The sequence below is a fragment of the Eschrichtius robustus genome, chromosome 9 (assembly GCF_028021215.1).
Source record: "Eschrichtius robustus isolate mEscRob2 chromosome 9, mEscRob2.pri, whole genome shotgun sequence".
Lineage (NCBI taxonomy): Eukaryota > Metazoa > Chordata > Mammalia > Artiodactyla > Eschrichtiidae > Eschrichtius > Eschrichtius robustus.
The window spans coordinates 91056899-91075622 of NC_090832.1; positions in this window are offsets into that span (position 1 = coordinate 91056899).

Sequence of the window (18724 nt, forward strand, 5' to 3'; positions counted from 1 at the left end):
CCATTGGACCTCTCACCTGAGAAGACAAGAATCGAGAAGACTCAGGCAGCAAAAGCTGCAGTGCAGCCTTATTCACAATAGCCAAGACAGTGAAGCAATGAAAATGCCCAACAACAGGTGAATGGATAAAGAAGAAGTGGTCCATGTACACGATGGAACATTAGCCATGGAAAACAATGAACCATTGCTCTCTGAGGCACCACAAATGAGTCTGGAGATAATCAGGAAACATGAGGTAAGTCGGAGAGCAAAAGACCTATATTCTATGATATCACTTATAGGCGTTATCTAATAACTGACACAAATGAACATATTTCCACAGAGAAAGACACTCACAGACTTAGAAAACAAACTGTGCTCATCTAAAAGGAAAGGTGGGGGGAAGGGATAAATTAAGATTAGTGTTACTATATGTATACAAACACATATTATAAACATATCTCAAAAAGACCGACCATATAGCAAGTGAGGTCTGTGGAACCCTCAGTAACATTTTACATGGGAAGAGAATCTGTACTTGAATAGACATATATAATGTACAAATGAACCAGATTGTGTACACCTAGGACAAACAATATTCTAAGCTTTACCCCAATTAAAACACTTTTAAAATCCAAGAACAAATAATGACACATAAACTTATGGGGCTTTCTCCATGCACATTACAATGTAATTTACAACCTAGCAACACGACTTCCAGAAAGGCTCTGCTGCCCTAGTACCCAGACTTGGGAATGGAGAAATGCTGCCTGCTTGAGGCCACTTCCCACAACAGCAGCTTTAAACCCATTGCTAAATGTCACTAAATATTCACCAATGTTGCAGTTCGGGAAATGACACCTACTCTCTAAAAAAACTCTGGGGTGGAAAATCGACCAAAAAATTCAAAAGACGGCAACCTTCCAAGAAGAGAATTTCAAGAGTTATATTGTACTCCCAATTGTTTCCTTTTTTTAACAGAAAAGAAAACGGTGGAGAAAAATGGTGAGTTTTACGAATTTTCAAAGACATGCAAACCCAAATTACAAAACCCTATCAGCTCACAGCAGCCAGTAGGGCCATTAGCATAAATGCTGCAAACAATAAATGCTAAATCGATTGTGGAGGAATGCGTACCCTCGATTCTAAGGGGGACGTGGTAAGAGGCACTAAAGAAAACACAAAGAAGGTGCTTTGAAAAGGGAAACACGGTGCTACCAGTCAATCAATCACACCCACTGCTGGGCCTATCACCTGAGAAAATGAGAATTAAAAAGTCACAGGCTGGCAATCCAGCACTCCAACAACATTTACCATAGCCAACACCTGGAAGCAATGAAAATGTCCATCAACCGAGGAATGCACAAAGTAGAAGTGCTCCACGTACCCAGTGGGAAATTACTCTAATAAAAAATAAAAATTACATTTAAAAAACCAACAAAATTCAGGAGACATCAGCTTGTGTGGGTTTGTCCGGGCACACTCCACTCTAATTTATAACCGAGAAACACCACAAGCCGCAAGGGCTTTTCCCTAGGTACCAGGGTGGGGAACATAGAAAGGCTGCCACCCTCTGGCAGTTACCTGCAAAAGCAGCTTTAAAGCCTGTGCTCATGGTCATTTCATAGGAACAAGTACTGCAGGATTGTAAATGAAACCTGCCCTCAAAATGTCTTGAGGGAGGTAATGGCCAAAACATTTCAAAATGTGACACATATTTTAAGAGATCACTTTGAAGAACTAAGGAGTAATCACAGCTTGAAAAATAAAAAGGACATGCCTTAAAGCTCAATTTCACCGGATTATGAGGCACATGCAAATTCAACCACAAAGAGGTATCAGCTCACACTTGTCAGAATAACCATCAGCAAGGAAACTACAAACAATAAATGCTGAAGGTGTTGTGGAGAAATGCATACCCTCAAATTCAAGTGGGACGTAAGTTGGAGAGGGCTACGAATGACAGCAGAATGGAGGTGCCTTAAAAAGGTAAACATTGAGCTACCATATGATCCAGCAGGCCCACTCCTCGACCTATAATCTAAGAAGAGAGAATTGGAAAGACACAGGCAGGCAAATCTGCATGGCACAGTATTACAATAGCCAGCATATGGAAGTAACCAAAAAGTCTACCAACAGATGGGTGGACAAAGAAGAACTCCTCCATGTACAGATGGAATATTTGCTAGTGAAAAAAATGAAACAATGCCATTTGCAGCACCATGGATGAGTCTAGATGTAATCACGCCACCTGTAGTAAGTGAGAAAGCAAGAGACACATATGCTTTCAATTCACTTTTAGGAGTTACTTAAAAATTGATGCCAATGTAGATATTTCCACAGAGAAAGGCAATCACAGATTCATGAAAAAAACTTATGGTTCACCATATAGAAAGGGATGAGGATTGGATACATTATCATATTGAGGTTAACAGAGATATACAAACCATGTGAAATATATAACCACCAAAGACGTACGGAAGACCAGGAGAAGACTACTCAACATTGTGTCATAACCCTACATGGGAAAAGGATTCGAGGAAGAATAGATACATGTATATGTGTGAAAGAACCACATCTTGCACACCTAGAGCAATCAAACCATTGTAATCAAATTTGCTGGGATAAAAAATAAAAGTAAATTACAAATATGAACAAGAAGTAATCAGACATAAACTTAAAGGGCTTTTTCCTGGCACATTCCATTCTAATATACAACCTAGAACACCACTTCCATTAAGGCTCTGTTTCCGTAGTAACCAAATTTGGTAAAGGAGAAACGCTGCCACCTTGTGGCTGTCTCCTGCAAGAGCAGCTTTAAACTCACAGCTAATGCTCACTTAACATTCACAAGGACTCAGGGCTCTAAAGGACACCTGCCCTAAAAAAATGTGCTGAAGGTGGGAATGGACAAAAAAATTCAAAACAGGCAAATGTTTCAAGAAGAGATTATGAAGAGTTATGTTTTACTCACACTCTTTTTAAAAAAAAGGAAAATGGATAAAAGCTCAACCTCAGGGAGTGTTAGACGCATGCAATCTAATCTACAAAAAGTTTCAACTTACACCAGTCGACTGATCATCAGCAAAAAGTCAACAAACAATAAATCCTGAAGGGGTTTTAGAGAACTGTGTACCCTCTACCTGCTGGTGAGACGGAAAGGGGTAACAGCCAATAATGAGAACAGAAAGGAGCTGTGTTTAAAAGTAAAAATGGAGGTACCATTCAATCCGGCAGGCGCACCATTGGACCTTTCACCTGAGAAGACAAGAATCGAGAAGACTCAGGCCGCAAAAGCTGCAGTGCAGCCTTATTCACAATAGCCAAGACAGTGAAGCAATCAAAATGTCCAAGAACAGGTGAATGGAGAAAGAAGAAGTGGTCCATGTACACAATGGGATATTAGCCATGGAAAACAATGAACCATTGCTCTTTGAGGCACCACAAATGAGTCTGGAGATAATCACGAAACATGAGGTAACTCGGAAACCAAAGACCTGTATTCTATGATATCACTTATAGGCGTTATCTAATAACTGACACAAATGAATATATTTCCACAGAGAAAGACACTCACAGACTTAGAAAACAAACTATGCTCATCTAAAAGGAAAGGTGGGGAGAATGGATAAATTAAGATTAGTGTTGCTATATCTATACAAACACATATTATATACATATCTCAAAAAGACCGACCATGTAGCAAGGGAGGTCTGTGGATCCCTCTGTAACATTTTACATGGGAAGAGGATCTGTACTTGAATAGAAATATATAATGTACAAATGAACCAGATTGTGTACACCTAGGACAAACAATATTCTAAGCTTTACCCCAATTAAAAAAAAATTTTAAATCCAAGAAGAAATAAAGAGACATAAAAGTATGGGGGTTTCTCCATGCACATTCCAATTTAATTTACAACCTAGGAACACGACTGCCAGAAAGGCTCTGCTGCCCCAATACCCAGATTTGGGAATGGAGAAATGCTGCCTTCTTGAGGCCACTTCCCACAACAGCAGCTTTAAACCCATTGCTAAAGGTCACTAAATATTCACCAAACTTGCAGTTCGGGAAATGACACCTGTTCTCTAAAAAAATTCTGGGGTGGAAAATCGACCAAAAATTTCAAAATAGGGCAACCTTCCAAGAAGACAATTTCAAGAGATATATTGTACTCCCAACTGTTTCCTTTTTTTTAACAGAAAAGTAAACGGTGGAGAAAAATGATGAGTTTTATGAATTTTCAAAGACATGCAAACCCAAATTACAAAAACCTATCAGCTCACAGCAGCCAGTACGGCCATTAGCATAAATGCGGCAAACAATAAATGCTGAAGCGATTGTGGAGAAATGCGTACCCTCGATTCTAAGGGGGACGTGGTAAGTGCCAGTAATGAAAACACAAAGAAGGTGCTTTGAAAAGGAAAACACGGTGCTACCAGTCAGTCAATCACACCCACTGCTGGGCCTATCACCTGTGAAAATGAGAATCAAACAGTCACAGGCTGGCAATCCTGCACTCCAACAATATTTACCATAGCCAACGCTTGGAAGCAATGAAAATGTCCATCAACCGAGGAATGCACAAAGTAGAAGTGGTCCACGTACACGGTGGAAAATTACTCCAATAAAAAATAAAAATTAAATTTAAAACTCCAACAAAAGTAAGGAGACATCAGCTTGTGTGGGTTTGTCCGGGCACACTCCACTCTAATTTATAACCGAGAAACACCACAGGCCGCAAGGGCTTCTCCCTAGTTACCAGGGTGGGGAACATAGAAAGGCTGCCACCCTCTGGCAGTTATCTGCAAAAGCAGCATTAAAGCCTGTGCTAATGGTCATTTCATAGGAACAAGTACTGCAGAACTGTAAATGAAACCTGCCCTCAAAATGTCTTGAGGGAGGTAATGGCCAAAACATTTCAAAATGTGACGCATACTTTAAGAGAACAATTTGAAGAACTAAGGGGTAATCACAGCTTGAAAAATAAAAAGGACATGCCTTAAAGCTCAATTTCAACGGATTATGAGGCACGTGCGAATTCAACCACAAAAAGGTATCAGCTCACAATTGTCAGAATAACCATTAACAAGAAATCTACAGACAAAAATGCTGAAGGTGTTGTGGAGAAATGCGTACCCTCAACTTCAAGGGGGACGTAAGTTGGAAAGGGCCACAAATGAGAGCAGAATGGAGGTGCCTTAAAAAGGTAAACATTGAGCTACCATATGATCCAGCAGGCTCACTCCTCGACCTATAATCTAAGAAGAGAGAATTGGAAAGACACAGGCAGGCAAATCTGCATGGCACAGTATTACAATAGCCAAGATATGGAAGTAACCAAAAAGTCCACCAACAGATGGGTGGACAAAGAAGAACTCCTCCATGTACAGATGGAATATTCGCTAGTGAAAAAAATGAAACAATGCCATTTGCAGCCCATACATGAGTCTAGACGTAAGCATGCCACCTGTAGTAAGTGAGAAAGCAAAAGACACATATCCTATCATATCACTTTTAGGAGTTACTTAAAAATTAATACCAGTGAAGATATTTCCACAGAGGAAGGCAATCAGAGATTCATTAAAAAAATCTTATGGTTCACCAAATAGAAAGGGATGAGGATTGGATACATTACCATATTGGGGTTAACAGAGATATACAAACCATGTGAAATATATAATCACCAAAGACGTACGGAAGACCAGGAGAAGACTACTCAACATTGTGTCATGACCTACATGGGAAAAGGATGCGTGGAAGAATATTTACATGTATATGTGTGAAAGAAGCACATCTTGCACACCTAGAAAAAACAAACCATTGTAATCAAATGTGCTGGGATAAAGAATAAAAAGTAAATTACAAATATGAACAAGAAGTAATCAGACATAAACTTAAAGGGCTTTTTCCTGGCACATTCCATTCTAATTTACAACCTAGAACACCACTTCCATTAAGCCTCTGTTTCCCTAGTTACGAAATTTGGAAAAGGAGAAATGCTGCCACCTTGTGGCCGTTTCCTGCAAGAGCAGCTTTAAACTCACAGCTAATGCTCACTTAACATACACAAGGACTCAGGGCTGTAAAGGACACCTGCCCTAAAAAAAATGTGCTGAAGGAGGGAATGGACAAAAAAATTCAAAACAGGCAAATGTTTCAAGAAGAGAGTATGAAGAGTTAAGTTTTACTCACGGTGTTTTAAAAAAAAGGAAAATGGATAAAAGCTCAACCTCAGGGAGTGTTAGACCCATGCAATCTATTCTATAAAAAAGTTTCAACTTACACCAGTCGACTGACCATCAGCAAAAAGTCTACAAACAATACATGCTGAAGGGGTTTTAGAGAACTGTGTACCCTCTACCTGCTGGTGAGCCGTAAAGGGGTAACAGCCAATAATGAGAACAGAAAGGAGCTGTGTTTAAAAGTAAAAATGGAGGTACCATTCAAGCCAGCAGGCGCACCATTGGACCTCTCACCTGAGAAGACAAGAATCGAGAAGACTCAGGCCGCAAAAGCTGCAGTGCAGCCTTATTCACAATAGCCAAGACAGTGAAGCAATGAAAATGCCCAACAACAGGTGAATGGATAAAGAAGAAGTGGTCCATGTACACAATGGAATATTAGCCATGGAAAACAATGAACCATTGCTCTCTGAGGCACCACAAATGAGTCTGGAGATAATCACGAAACATGAGGTAAGTCGGAGAGCAAAAGACCTATATTCTATGATATCACTTATAGGCGTTATCTAATAACTGACACAAATGAACATATTTCCACAGAGAAAGACACTCACAGACTTAGAAAACAAACTGTGCTCATCTAAAAGGAAAGGTGGGGGGAAGGGATAAATTAAGATTAGTGTTACTATATGTATACAAACACATATTATAAACATATCTCAAAAAGACCGACCATATAGCAAGTGAGGTCTGCGGAACCCTCAGTAACATTTTACATGGGAAGAGGATCTGTACTTGAATAGACATATATAATGTACAAATGAACCAGATTGTGTACACCTAGGACAAACAATATTCTAAGCTTTACCCCAATTAAAACACTTTTAAAATCCAAGAACAAATAATGACACATAAACTTATGGGGCTTTCTCCATGCACATTACAATGTAATTTACAACCTAGCAACACGACTTCCAGAAAGGCTCTGCTGCCCTAGTACCCAGACTTGGGAATGGAGAAATGCTGCCTGCTTGAGGCCACTTCCCACAACAGCAGCTTTAAACCCATTGCTAAATGTCACTAAATATTCACCAATGTTGCAGTTCGGGAAATGACACCTACTCTCTAAAAAAACTCTGGGGTGGAAAATCGACCAAAAAATTCAAAAGACGGCAACCTTCCAAGAAGAGAATTTCAAGAGTTATATTGTACTCCCAATTGTTTCCTTTTTTTAACAGAAAAGAAAACGGTGGAGAAAAATGGTGAGTTTTACGAATTTTCAAAGACATGCAAACCCAAATTACAAAACCCTATCAGCTCACAGCAGCCAGTAGGGCCATTAGCATAAATGCTGCAAACAATAAATGCTAAATCGATTGTGGAGGAATGCGTACCCTCGATTCTAAGGGGGACGTGGTAAGAGGCACTAAAGAAAACACAAAGAAGGTGCTTTGAAAAGGGAAACACGGTGCTACCAGTCAATCAATCACACCCACTGCTGGGCCTATCACCTGAGAAAATGAGAATTAAAAAGTCACAGGCTGGCAATCCAGCACTCCAACAACATTTACCATAGCCAACACCTGGAAGCAATGAAAATGTCCATCAACCGAGGAATGCACAAAGTAGAAGTGCTCCACGTACCCAGTGGGAAATTACTCTAATAAAAAATAAAAATTACATTTAAAAAACCAACAAAATTCAGGAGACATCAGCTTGTGTGGGTTTGTCCGGGCACACTCCACTCTAATTTATAACCGAGAAACACCACAAGCCGCAAGGGCTTTTCCCTAGGTACCAGGGTGGGGAACATAGAAAGGCTGCCACCCTCTGGCAGTTACCTGCAAAAGCAGCTTTAAAGCCTGTGCTCATGGTCATTTCATAGGAACAAGTACTGCAGGATTGTAAATGAAACCTGCCCTCAAAATGTCTTGAGGGAGGTAATGGCCAAAACATTTCAAAATGTGACACATATTTTAAGAGATCACTTTGAAGAACTAAGGAGTAATCACAGCTTGAAAAATAAAAAGGACATGCCTTAAAGCTCAATTTCACCGGATTATGAGGCACATGCAAATTCAACCACAAAGAGGTATCAGCTCACACTTGTCAGAATAACCATCAGCAAGGAAACTACAAACAATAAATGCTGAAGGTGTTGTGGAGAAATGCATACCCTCAAATTCAAGTGGGACGTAAGTTGGAGAGGGCTACGAATGACAGCAGAATGGAGGTGCCTTAAAAAGGTAAACATTGAGCTACCATATGATCCAGCAGGCCCACTCCTCGACCTATAATCTAAGAAGAGAGAATTGGAAAGACACAGGCAGGCAAATCTGCATGGTACAGTATTACAATAGCCAGCATATGGAAGTAACCAAAAAGTCTACCAACAGATGGGTGGACAAAGAAGAACTCCTCCATGTACAGATGGAATATTTGCTAGTGAAAAAAATGAAACAATGCCATTTGCAGCACCATGGATGAGTCTAGATGTAATCACGCCACCTGTAGTAAGTGAGAAAGCAAGAGACACATATGCTTTCAATTCACTTTTAGGAGTTACTTAAAAATTGATGCCAATGTAGATATTTCCACAGAGAAAGGCAATCACAGATTCATGAAAAAAACTTATGGTTCACCATATAGAAAGGGATGAGGATTGGATACATTATCATATTGAGGTTAACAGAGATATACAAACCATGTGAAATATATAACCACCAAAGACGTACGGAAGACCAGGAGAAGACTACTCAACATTGTGTCATAACCCTACATGGGAAAAGGATTCGAGGAAGAATAGATACATGTATATGTGTGAAAGAACCACATCTTGCACACCTAGAGCAATCAAACCATTGTAATCAAATTTGCTGGGATAAAAAATAAAAGTAAATTACAAATATGAACAAGAAGTAATCAGACATAAACTTAAAGGGCTTTTTCCTGGCACATTCCATTCTAATATACAACCTAGAACACCACTTCCATTAAGGCTCTGTTTCCGTAGTAACCAAATTTGGTAAAGGAGAAACGCTGCCACCTTGTGGCTGTCTCCTGCAAGAGCAGCTTTAAACTCACAGCTAATGCTCACTTAACATTCACAAGGACTCAGGGCGCTAAAGGACACCTGCCCTAAAAAAATGTGCTGAAGGTGGGAATGGACAAAAAAATTCAAAACAGGCAAATGTTTCAAGAAGAGATTATGAAGAGTTATGTTTTACTCACACTCTTTTTAAAAAAAAGGAAAATGGATAAAAGCTCAACCTCAGGGAGTGTTAGACGCATGCAATCTAATCTACAAAAAGTTTCAACTTACACCAGTCGACTGATCATCAGCAAAAAGTCAACAAACAATAAATCCTGAAGGGGTTTTAGAGAACTGTGTACCCTCTACCTGCTGGTGAGATGGAAAGGGGTAACAGCCAATAATGAGAACAGAAAGGAGCTGTGTTTAAAAGTAAAAATGGAGGTACCATTCAATCCGGCAGGCGCACCATTGGACCTTTCACCTGAGAAGACAAGAATCGAGAAGACACAGGCCGCAAAAGCTGCAGTGCAGCCTTATTCACAATAGCCAAGACAGTGAAGCAATCAAATTGTCCAAGAACAGGTGAATGGATAAAGAAGAAGTGGTCCATGTACACAATGGGATATTAGCCATGGAAAACAATGAACCATTGCTCTTTGAGGCACCACAAATGAGTCTGGAGATAATCACGAAACATGAGGTAACTCGGAAACCAAAGACCTGTATTCTATGATATCACTTATAGGCGTTATCTAATAACTGACACAAATGAATATATTTCCACAGAGAAAGACACTCACAGACTTAGAAAACAAACTATGCTCATCTAAAAGGAAAGGTGGGGAGAATGGATAAATTAAGATTAGTGTTGCTATATCTATACAAACACATATTATATACATATCTCAAAAAGACCGACCATGTAGCAAGGGAGGTCTGTGGATCCCTCTGTAACATTTTACATGGGAAGAGGATCTGTACTTGAATAGAAATATATAATGTACAAATGAACCAGATTGTGTACACCTAGGACAAACAATATTCTAAGCTTTACCCCAATTAAAAAAAAATTTTAAATCCAAGAAGAAATAAAGAGACATAAAAGTATGGGGGTTTCTCCATGCACATTCCAATTTAATTTACAACCTAGGAACACGACTGCCAGAAAGGCTCTGCTGCCCCAATACCCAGATTTGGGAATGGAGAAATGCTGCCTTCTTGAGGCCACTTCCCACAACAGCAGCTTTAAACCCATTGCTAAAGGTCACTAAATATTCACCAAACTTGCAGTTCGGGAAATGACACCTGTTCTCTAAAAAAATTCTGGGGTGGAAAATCGACCAAAAATTTCAAAATAGGGCAACCTTCCAAGAAGACAATTTCAAGAGATATATTGTACTCCCAACTGTTTCCTTTTTTTTAACAGAAAAGTAAACGGTGGAGAAAAATGATGAGTTTTATGAATTTTCAAAGACATGCAAACCCAAATTACAAAAACCTATCAGCTCACAGCAGCCAGTACGGCCATTAGCATAAATGCGGCAAACAATAAATGCTGAAGCGATTGTGGAGAAATGCGTACCCTCGATTCTAAGGGGGACGTGGTAAGTGCCAGTAATGAAAACACAAAGAAGGTGCTTTGAAAAGGAAAACACGGTGCTACCAGTCAGTCAATCACACCCACTGCTGGGCCTATCACCTGTGAAAATGAGAATCAAACAGTCACAGGCTGGCAATCCTGCACTCCAACAATATTTACCATAGCCAACGCTTGGAAGCAATGAAAATGTCCATCAACCGAGGAATGCACAAAGTAGAAGTGGTCCACGTACACGGTGGAAAATTACTCCAATAAAAAATAAAAATTAAATTTAAAACTCCAACAAAAGTAAGGAGACATCAGCTTGTGTGGGTTTGTCCGGGCACACTCCACTCTAATTTATAACCGAGAAACACCACAGGCCGCAAGGGCTTCTCCCTAGTTACCAGGGTGGGGAACATAGAAAGGCTGCCACCCTCTGGCAGTTATCTGCAAAAGCAGCATTAAAGCCTGTGCTAATGGTCATTTCATAGGAACAAGTACTGCAGAACTGTAAATGAAACCTGCCCTCAAAATGTCTTGAGGGAGGTAATGGCCAAAACATTTCAAAATGTGACGCATACTTTAAGAGAACAATTTGAAGAACTAAGGGGTAATCACAGCTTGAAAAATAAAAAGGACATGCCTTAAAGCTCAATTTCAACGGATTATGAGGCACGTGCGAATTCAACCACAAAAAGGTATCAGCTCACAATTGTCAGAATAACCATTAACAAGAAATCTACAGACAAAAATGCTGAAGGTGTTGTGGAGAAATGCGTACCCTCAACTTCAAGGGGGACGTAAGTTGGAAAGGGCCACAAATGAGAGCAGAATGGAGGTGCCTTAAAAAGGTAAACATTGAGCTACCATATGATCCAGCAGGCTCACTCCTCGACCTATAATCTAAGAAGAGAGAATTGGAAAGACACAGGCAGGCAAATCTGCATGGCACAGTATTACAATAGCCAAGATATGGAAGTAACCAAAAAGTCCACCAACAGATGGGTGGACAAAGAAGAACTCCTCCATGTACAGATGGAATATTCGCTAGTGAAAAAAATGAAACAATGCCATTTGCAGCCCATACATGAGTCTAGACGTAAGCACGCCACCTGTAGTAAGTGAGAAAGCAAAAGACACATATCCTATCATATCACTTTTAGGAGTTACTTAAAAATTAATACCAGTGAAGATATTTCCACAGAGAAAGGCAATCAGAGATTCATTAAAAAAATCTTATGGTTCACCAAATAGAAAGGGATGAGGATTGGATACATTACCATATTGGGGTTAACAGAGATATACAAACCATGTGAAATATATAATCACCAAAGACGTACGGAAGACCAGGAGAAGACTACTCAACATTGTGTCATGACCTACATGGGAAAAGGATGCGTGGAAGAATATTTACATGTATATGTGTGAAAGAAGCACATCTTGCACACCTAGAAAAAACAAACCATTGTAATCAAATGTGCTGGGATAAAGAATAAAAAGTAAATTACAAATATGAACAAGAAGTTATGAGACATAAACTTAAAGGGCTTTTTCCTGGCACATTCCATTCTAATTTACAACCTAGAACACCACTTCCATTAAGCCTCTGTTTCCCTAGTTACGAAATTTGGAAAAGGAGAAATGCTGCCACCTTGTGGCCGTTTCCTGCAAGAGCAGCTTTAAACTCACAGCTAATGCTCACTTAACATACACAAGGACTCAGGGCTGTAAAGGACACCTGCCCTAAAAAAAATGTGCTGAAGGAGGGAATGGACAAAAAAATTCAAAACAGGCAAATGTTTCAAGAAGAGAGTATGAAGAGTTAAGTTTTACTCACGGTGTTTTAAAAAAAAGGAAAATGGATAAAAGCTCAACCTCAGGGAGTGTTAGACCCATGCAATCTATTCTATAAAAAGTTTCAACTTACACCAGTCGACTGACCATCAGCAAAAAGTCTACAAACAATAAATGCTGAAGGGGTTTTAGAGAATTGTGTACCCTCTACATGCTGGTGAGCCGTAAAGGGGTAACAGCCAATAATGAGAACAGAAAGGAGCTGTGTTTAAAAGTAAAAATGGAGGTACCATTCAAGCCAGCAGGCGCACCATTGGACCTCTCACCTGAGAAGACAAGAATCGAGAAGACTCAGGCCGCAAAAGCTGCAGTGCAGCCTTATTCACAATAGCCAAGACAGTGAAGCAATGAAAATGCCCAACAACAGGTGAATGGATAAAGAAGAAGTGGTCCATGTACACGATGGAACATTAGCCATGGAAAACAATGAACCATTGCTCTCTGAGGCACCACAAATGAGTCTGGAGATAATCAGGAAACATGAGGTAAGTCGGAGAGCAAAAGACCTATATTCTATGATATCACTTATAGGCGTTATCTAATAACTGACACAAATGAACATATTTCCACAGAGAAAGACACTCACAGACTTAGAAAACAAACTGTGCTCATCTAAAAGGAAAGGTGGGGGGAAGGGATAAATTAAGATTAGTGTTACTATATGTATACAAACACATATTATAAACATATCTCAAAAAGACCGACCATATAGCAAGTGAGGTCTGCGGAACCCTCAGTAACATTTTACATGGGAAGAGAATCTGTACTTGAATAGACATATATAATGTACAAATGAACCAGATTGTGTACACCTAGGACAAACAATATTCTAAGCTTTACCCCAATTAAAACACTTTTAAAATCCAAGAACAAATAATGACACATAAACTTATGGGGCTTTCTCCATGCACATTACAATGTAATTTACAACCTAGCAACACGACTTCCAGAAAGGCTCTGCTGCCCTAGTACCCAGACTTGGGAATGGAGAAATGCTGCCTGCTTGAGGCCACTTCCCACAACAGCAGCTTTAAACCCATTGCTAAATGTCACTAAATATTCACCAATGTTGCAGTTCGGGAAATGACACCTACTCTCTAAAAAAACTCTGGGGTGGAAAATCGACCAAAAAATTCAAAAGACGGCAACCTTCCAAGAAGAGAATTTCAAGAGTTATATTGTACTCCCAATTGTTTCCTTTTTTTAACAGAAAAGAAAACGGTGGAGAAAAATGGTGAGTTTTACGAATTTTCAAAGACATGCAAACCCAAATTACAAAACCCTATCAGCTCACAGCAGCCAGTAGGGCCATTAGCATAAATGCTGCAAACAATAAATGCTAAATCGATTGTGGAGGAATGCGTACCCTCGATTCTAAGGGGGACGTGGTAAGAGGCACTAAAGAAAACACAAAGAAGGTGCTTTGAAAAGGGAAACACGGTGCTACCAGTCAATCAATCACACCCACTGCTGGGCCTATCACCTGAGAAAATGAGAATTAAAAAGTCACAGGCTGGCAATCCAGCACTCCAACAACATTTACCATAGCCAACACCTGGAAGCAATGAAAATGTCCATCAACCGAGGAATGCACAAAGTAGAAGTGCTCCACGTACCCAGTGGGAAATTACTCTAATAAAAAATAAAAATTACATTTAAAAAACCAACAAAATTCAGGAGACATCAGCTTGTGTGGGTTTGTCCGGGCACACTCCACTCTAATTTATAACCGAGAAACACCACAAGCCGCAAGGGCTTTTCCCTAGGTACCAGGGTGGGGAACATAGAAAGGCTGCCACCCTCTGGCAGTTACCTGCAAAAGCAGCTTTAAAGCCTGTGCTCATGGTCATTTCATAGGAACAAGTACTGCAGGATTGTAAATGAAACCTGCCCTCAAAATGTCTTGAGGGAGGTAATGGCCAAAACATTTCAAAATGTGACACATATTTTAAGAGATCACTTTGAAGAACTAAGGAGTAATCACAGCTTGAAAAATAAAAAGGACATGCCTTAAAGCTCAATTTCACCGGATTATGAGGCACATGCAAATTCAACCACAAAGAGGTATCAGCTCACACTTGTCAGAATAACCATCAGCAAGGAAACTACAAACAATAAATGCTGAAGGTGTTGTGGAGAAATGCATACCCTCAAATTCAAGTGGGACGTAAGTTGGAGAGGGCTACGAATGACAGCAGAATGGAGGTGCCTTAAAAAGGTAAACATTGAGCTACCATATGATCCAGCAGGCCCACTCCTCGACCTATAATCTAAGAAGAGAGAATTGGAAAGACACAGGCAGGCAAATCTGCATGGCACAGTATTACAATAGCCAGCATATGGAAGTAACCAAAAAGTCTACCAACAGATGGGTGGACAAAGAAGAACTCCTCCATGTACAGATGGAATATTTGCTAGTGAAAAAAATGAAACAATGCCATTTGCAGCACCATGGATGAGTCTAGATGTAATCACGCCACCTGTAGTAAGTGAGAAAGCAAGAGACACATATGCTTTCAATTCACTTTTAGGAGTTACTTAAAAATTGATGCCAATGTAGATATTTCCACAGAGAAAGGCAATCACAGATTCATGAAAAAAACTTATGGTTCACCATATAGAAAGGGATGAGGATTGGATACATTATCATATTGAGGTTAACAGAGATATACAAACCATGTGAAATATATAACCACCAAAGACGTACGGAAGACCAGGAGAAGACTACTCAACATTGTGTCATAACCCTACATGGGAAAAGGATTCGAGGAAGAATAGATACATGTATATGTGTGAAAGAACCACATCTTGCACACCTAGAGCAATCAAACCATTGTAATCAAATTTGCTGGGATAAAAAATAAAAGTAAATTACAAATATGAACAAGAAGTAATCAGACATAAACTTAAAGGGCTTTTTCCTGGCACATTCCATTCTAATATACAACCTAGAACACCACTTCCATTAAGGCTCTGTTTCCGTAGTAACCAAATTTGGTAAAGGAGAAACGCTGCCACCTTGTGGCTGTCTCCTGCAAGAGCAGCTTTAAACTCACAGCTAATGCTCACTTAACATTCACAAGGACTCAGGGCTCTAAAGGACACCTGCCCTAAAAAAATGTGCTGAAGGTGGGAATGGACAAAAAAATTCAAAACAGGCAAATGTTTCAAGAAGAGATTATGAAGAGTTATGTTTTACTCACACTCTTTTTAAAAAAAAGGAAAATGGATAAAAGCTCAACCTCAGGGAGTGTTAGACGCATGCAATCTAATCTACAAAAAGTTTCAACTTACACCAGTCGACTGATCATCAGCAAAAAGTCAACAAACAATAAATCCTGAAGGGGTTTTAGAGAACTGTGTACCCTCTACCTGCTGGTGAGACGGAAAGGGGTAACAGCCAATAATGAGAACAGAAAGGAGCTGTGTTTAAAAGTAAAAATGGAGGTACCATTCAATCCGGCAGGCGCACCATTGGACCTTTCACCTGAGAAGACAAGAATCGAGAAGACTCAGGCCGCAAAAGCTGCAGTGCAGCCTTATTCACAATAGCCAAGACAGTGAAGCAATCAAAATGTCCAAGAACAGGTGAATGGAGAAAGAAGAAGTGGTCCATGTACACAATGGGATATTAGCCATGGAAAACAATGAACCATTGCTCTTTGAGGCACCACAAATGAGTCTGGAGATAATCACGAAACATGAGGTAACTCGGAAACCAAAGACCTGTATTCTATGATATCACTTATAGGCGTTATCTAATAACTGACACAAATGAATATATTTCCACAGAGAAAGACACTCACAGACTTAGAAAACAAACTATGCTCATCTAAAAGGAAAGGTGGGGAGAATGGATAAATTAAGATTAGTGTTGCTATATCTATACAAACACATATTATATACATATCTCAAAAAGACCGACCATGTAGCAAGGGAGGTCTGTGGATCCCTCTGTAACATTTTACATGGGAAGAGGATCTGTACTTGAATAGAAATATATAATGTACAAATGAACCAGATTGTGTACACCTAGGACAAACAATATTCTAAGCTTTACCCCAATTAAAAAAAAATTTTAAATCCAAGAAGAAATAAAGAGACATAAAAGTATGGGGGTTTCTCCATGCACATTCCAATTTAATTTACAACCTAGGAACACGACTGCCAGAAAGGCTCTGCTGCCCCAATACCCAGATTTGGGAATGGAGAAATGCTGCCTTCTTGAGGCCACTTCCCACAACAGCAGCTTTAAACCCATTGCTAAAGGTCACTAAATATTCACCAAACTTGCAGTTCGGGAAATGACACCTGTTCTCTAAAAAAATTCTGGGGTGGAAAATCGACCAAAAATTTCAAAATAGGGCAACCTTCCAAGAAGACAATTTCAAGAGATATATTGTACTCCCAACTGTTTCCTTTTTTTTAACAGAAAAGTAAACGGTGGAGAAAAATGATGAGTTTTATGAATTTTCAAAGACATGCAAACCCAAATTACAAAAACCTATCAGCTCACAGCAGCCAGTACGGCCATTAGCATAAATGCGGCAAACAATAAATGCTGAAGCGATTGTGGAGAAATGCGTACCCTCGATTCTAAGGGGGACGTGGTAAGTGCCAGTAATGAAAACACAAAGAAGGTGCTTTGAAAAGGAAAACACGGTGCTACCAGTCAGTCAATCACACCCACTGCTGGGCCTATCACCTGTGAAAATGAGAATCAAACAGTCACAGGCTGGCAATCCTGCACTCCAACAATATTTACCATAGCCAACGCTTGGAAGCAATGAAAATGTCCATCAACCGAGGAATGCACAAAGTAGAAGTGGTCCACGTACACGGTGGAAAATTACTCCAATAAAAAATAAAAATTAAATTTAAAACTCCAACAAAAGTAAGGAGACATCAGCTTGTGTGGGTTTGTCCGGGCACACTCCACTCTAATTTATAACCGAGAAACACCACAGGCCGCAAGGGCTTCTCCCTAGTTACCAGGGTGGGGAACATAGAAAGGCTGCCACCCTCTGGCAGTTATCTGCAAAAGCAGCATTAAAGCCTGTGCTAATGGTCATTTCATAGGAACAAGTACTGCAGAACTGTAAATGAAACCTGCCCTCAAAATGTCTTGAGGGAGGTAATGGCCAAAACATTTCAAAATGTGACGCATACTTTAAGAGAACAATTTGAAGAACTAAGGGGTAATCACAGCTTGAAAAATAAAAAGGACATGCCTTAAAGCTCAATTTCAACGGATTATGAGGCACGTGCGAATTCAACCACAAAAAGGTATCAGCTCACAATTGTCAGAATAACCATTAACAAGAAATCTACAGACAAAAATGCTGAAGGTGTTGTGGAGAAATGCGTACCCTCAACTTCAAGGGGGACGTAAGTTGGAAAGGGCCACAAATGAGAGCAGAATGGAGGTGCCTTAAAAAGGTAAACATTGAGCTACCATATGATCCAGCAGGCTCACTCCTCGACCTATAATCTAAGAAGAGAGAATTGGAAAGACACAGGCAGGCAAATCTGCATGGCACAGTATTACAATAGCCAAGATATGGAAGTAACCAAAAAGTCCACCAACAGATGGGTGGACAAAGAAGAACTCCTCCATGTACAGATGGAATATTCGCTAGTGAAAAAAATGAAACAATGCCATTTGCAGCCCATACATGAGTCTAGACGTAAGCATGCCACCTGTAGTAAGTGAGAAAGCAAAAGACACATATCCTATCATATCACTTTTAGGAGTTACTTAAAAATTAATACCAGTGAAGATATTTCCACAGAGGAAGGCAATCAGAGATTCATTAAAAAAATCTTATGGTTCACCAAATAGAAAGGGATGAGGATTGGATACATTACCATATTGGGGTTAACAGAGATATACAAACCATGTGAAATATATAATCACCAAAGACGTACGGAAGACCAGGAGAAGACTACTCAACATTGTGTCATGACCTACATGGGAAAAGGATGCGTGGAAGAATATTTACATGTATATGTGTGAAAGAAGCACATCTTGCACACCTAGAAAAAACAAACCATTGTAATCAAATGTGCTGGGATAAAGAATAAAAAGT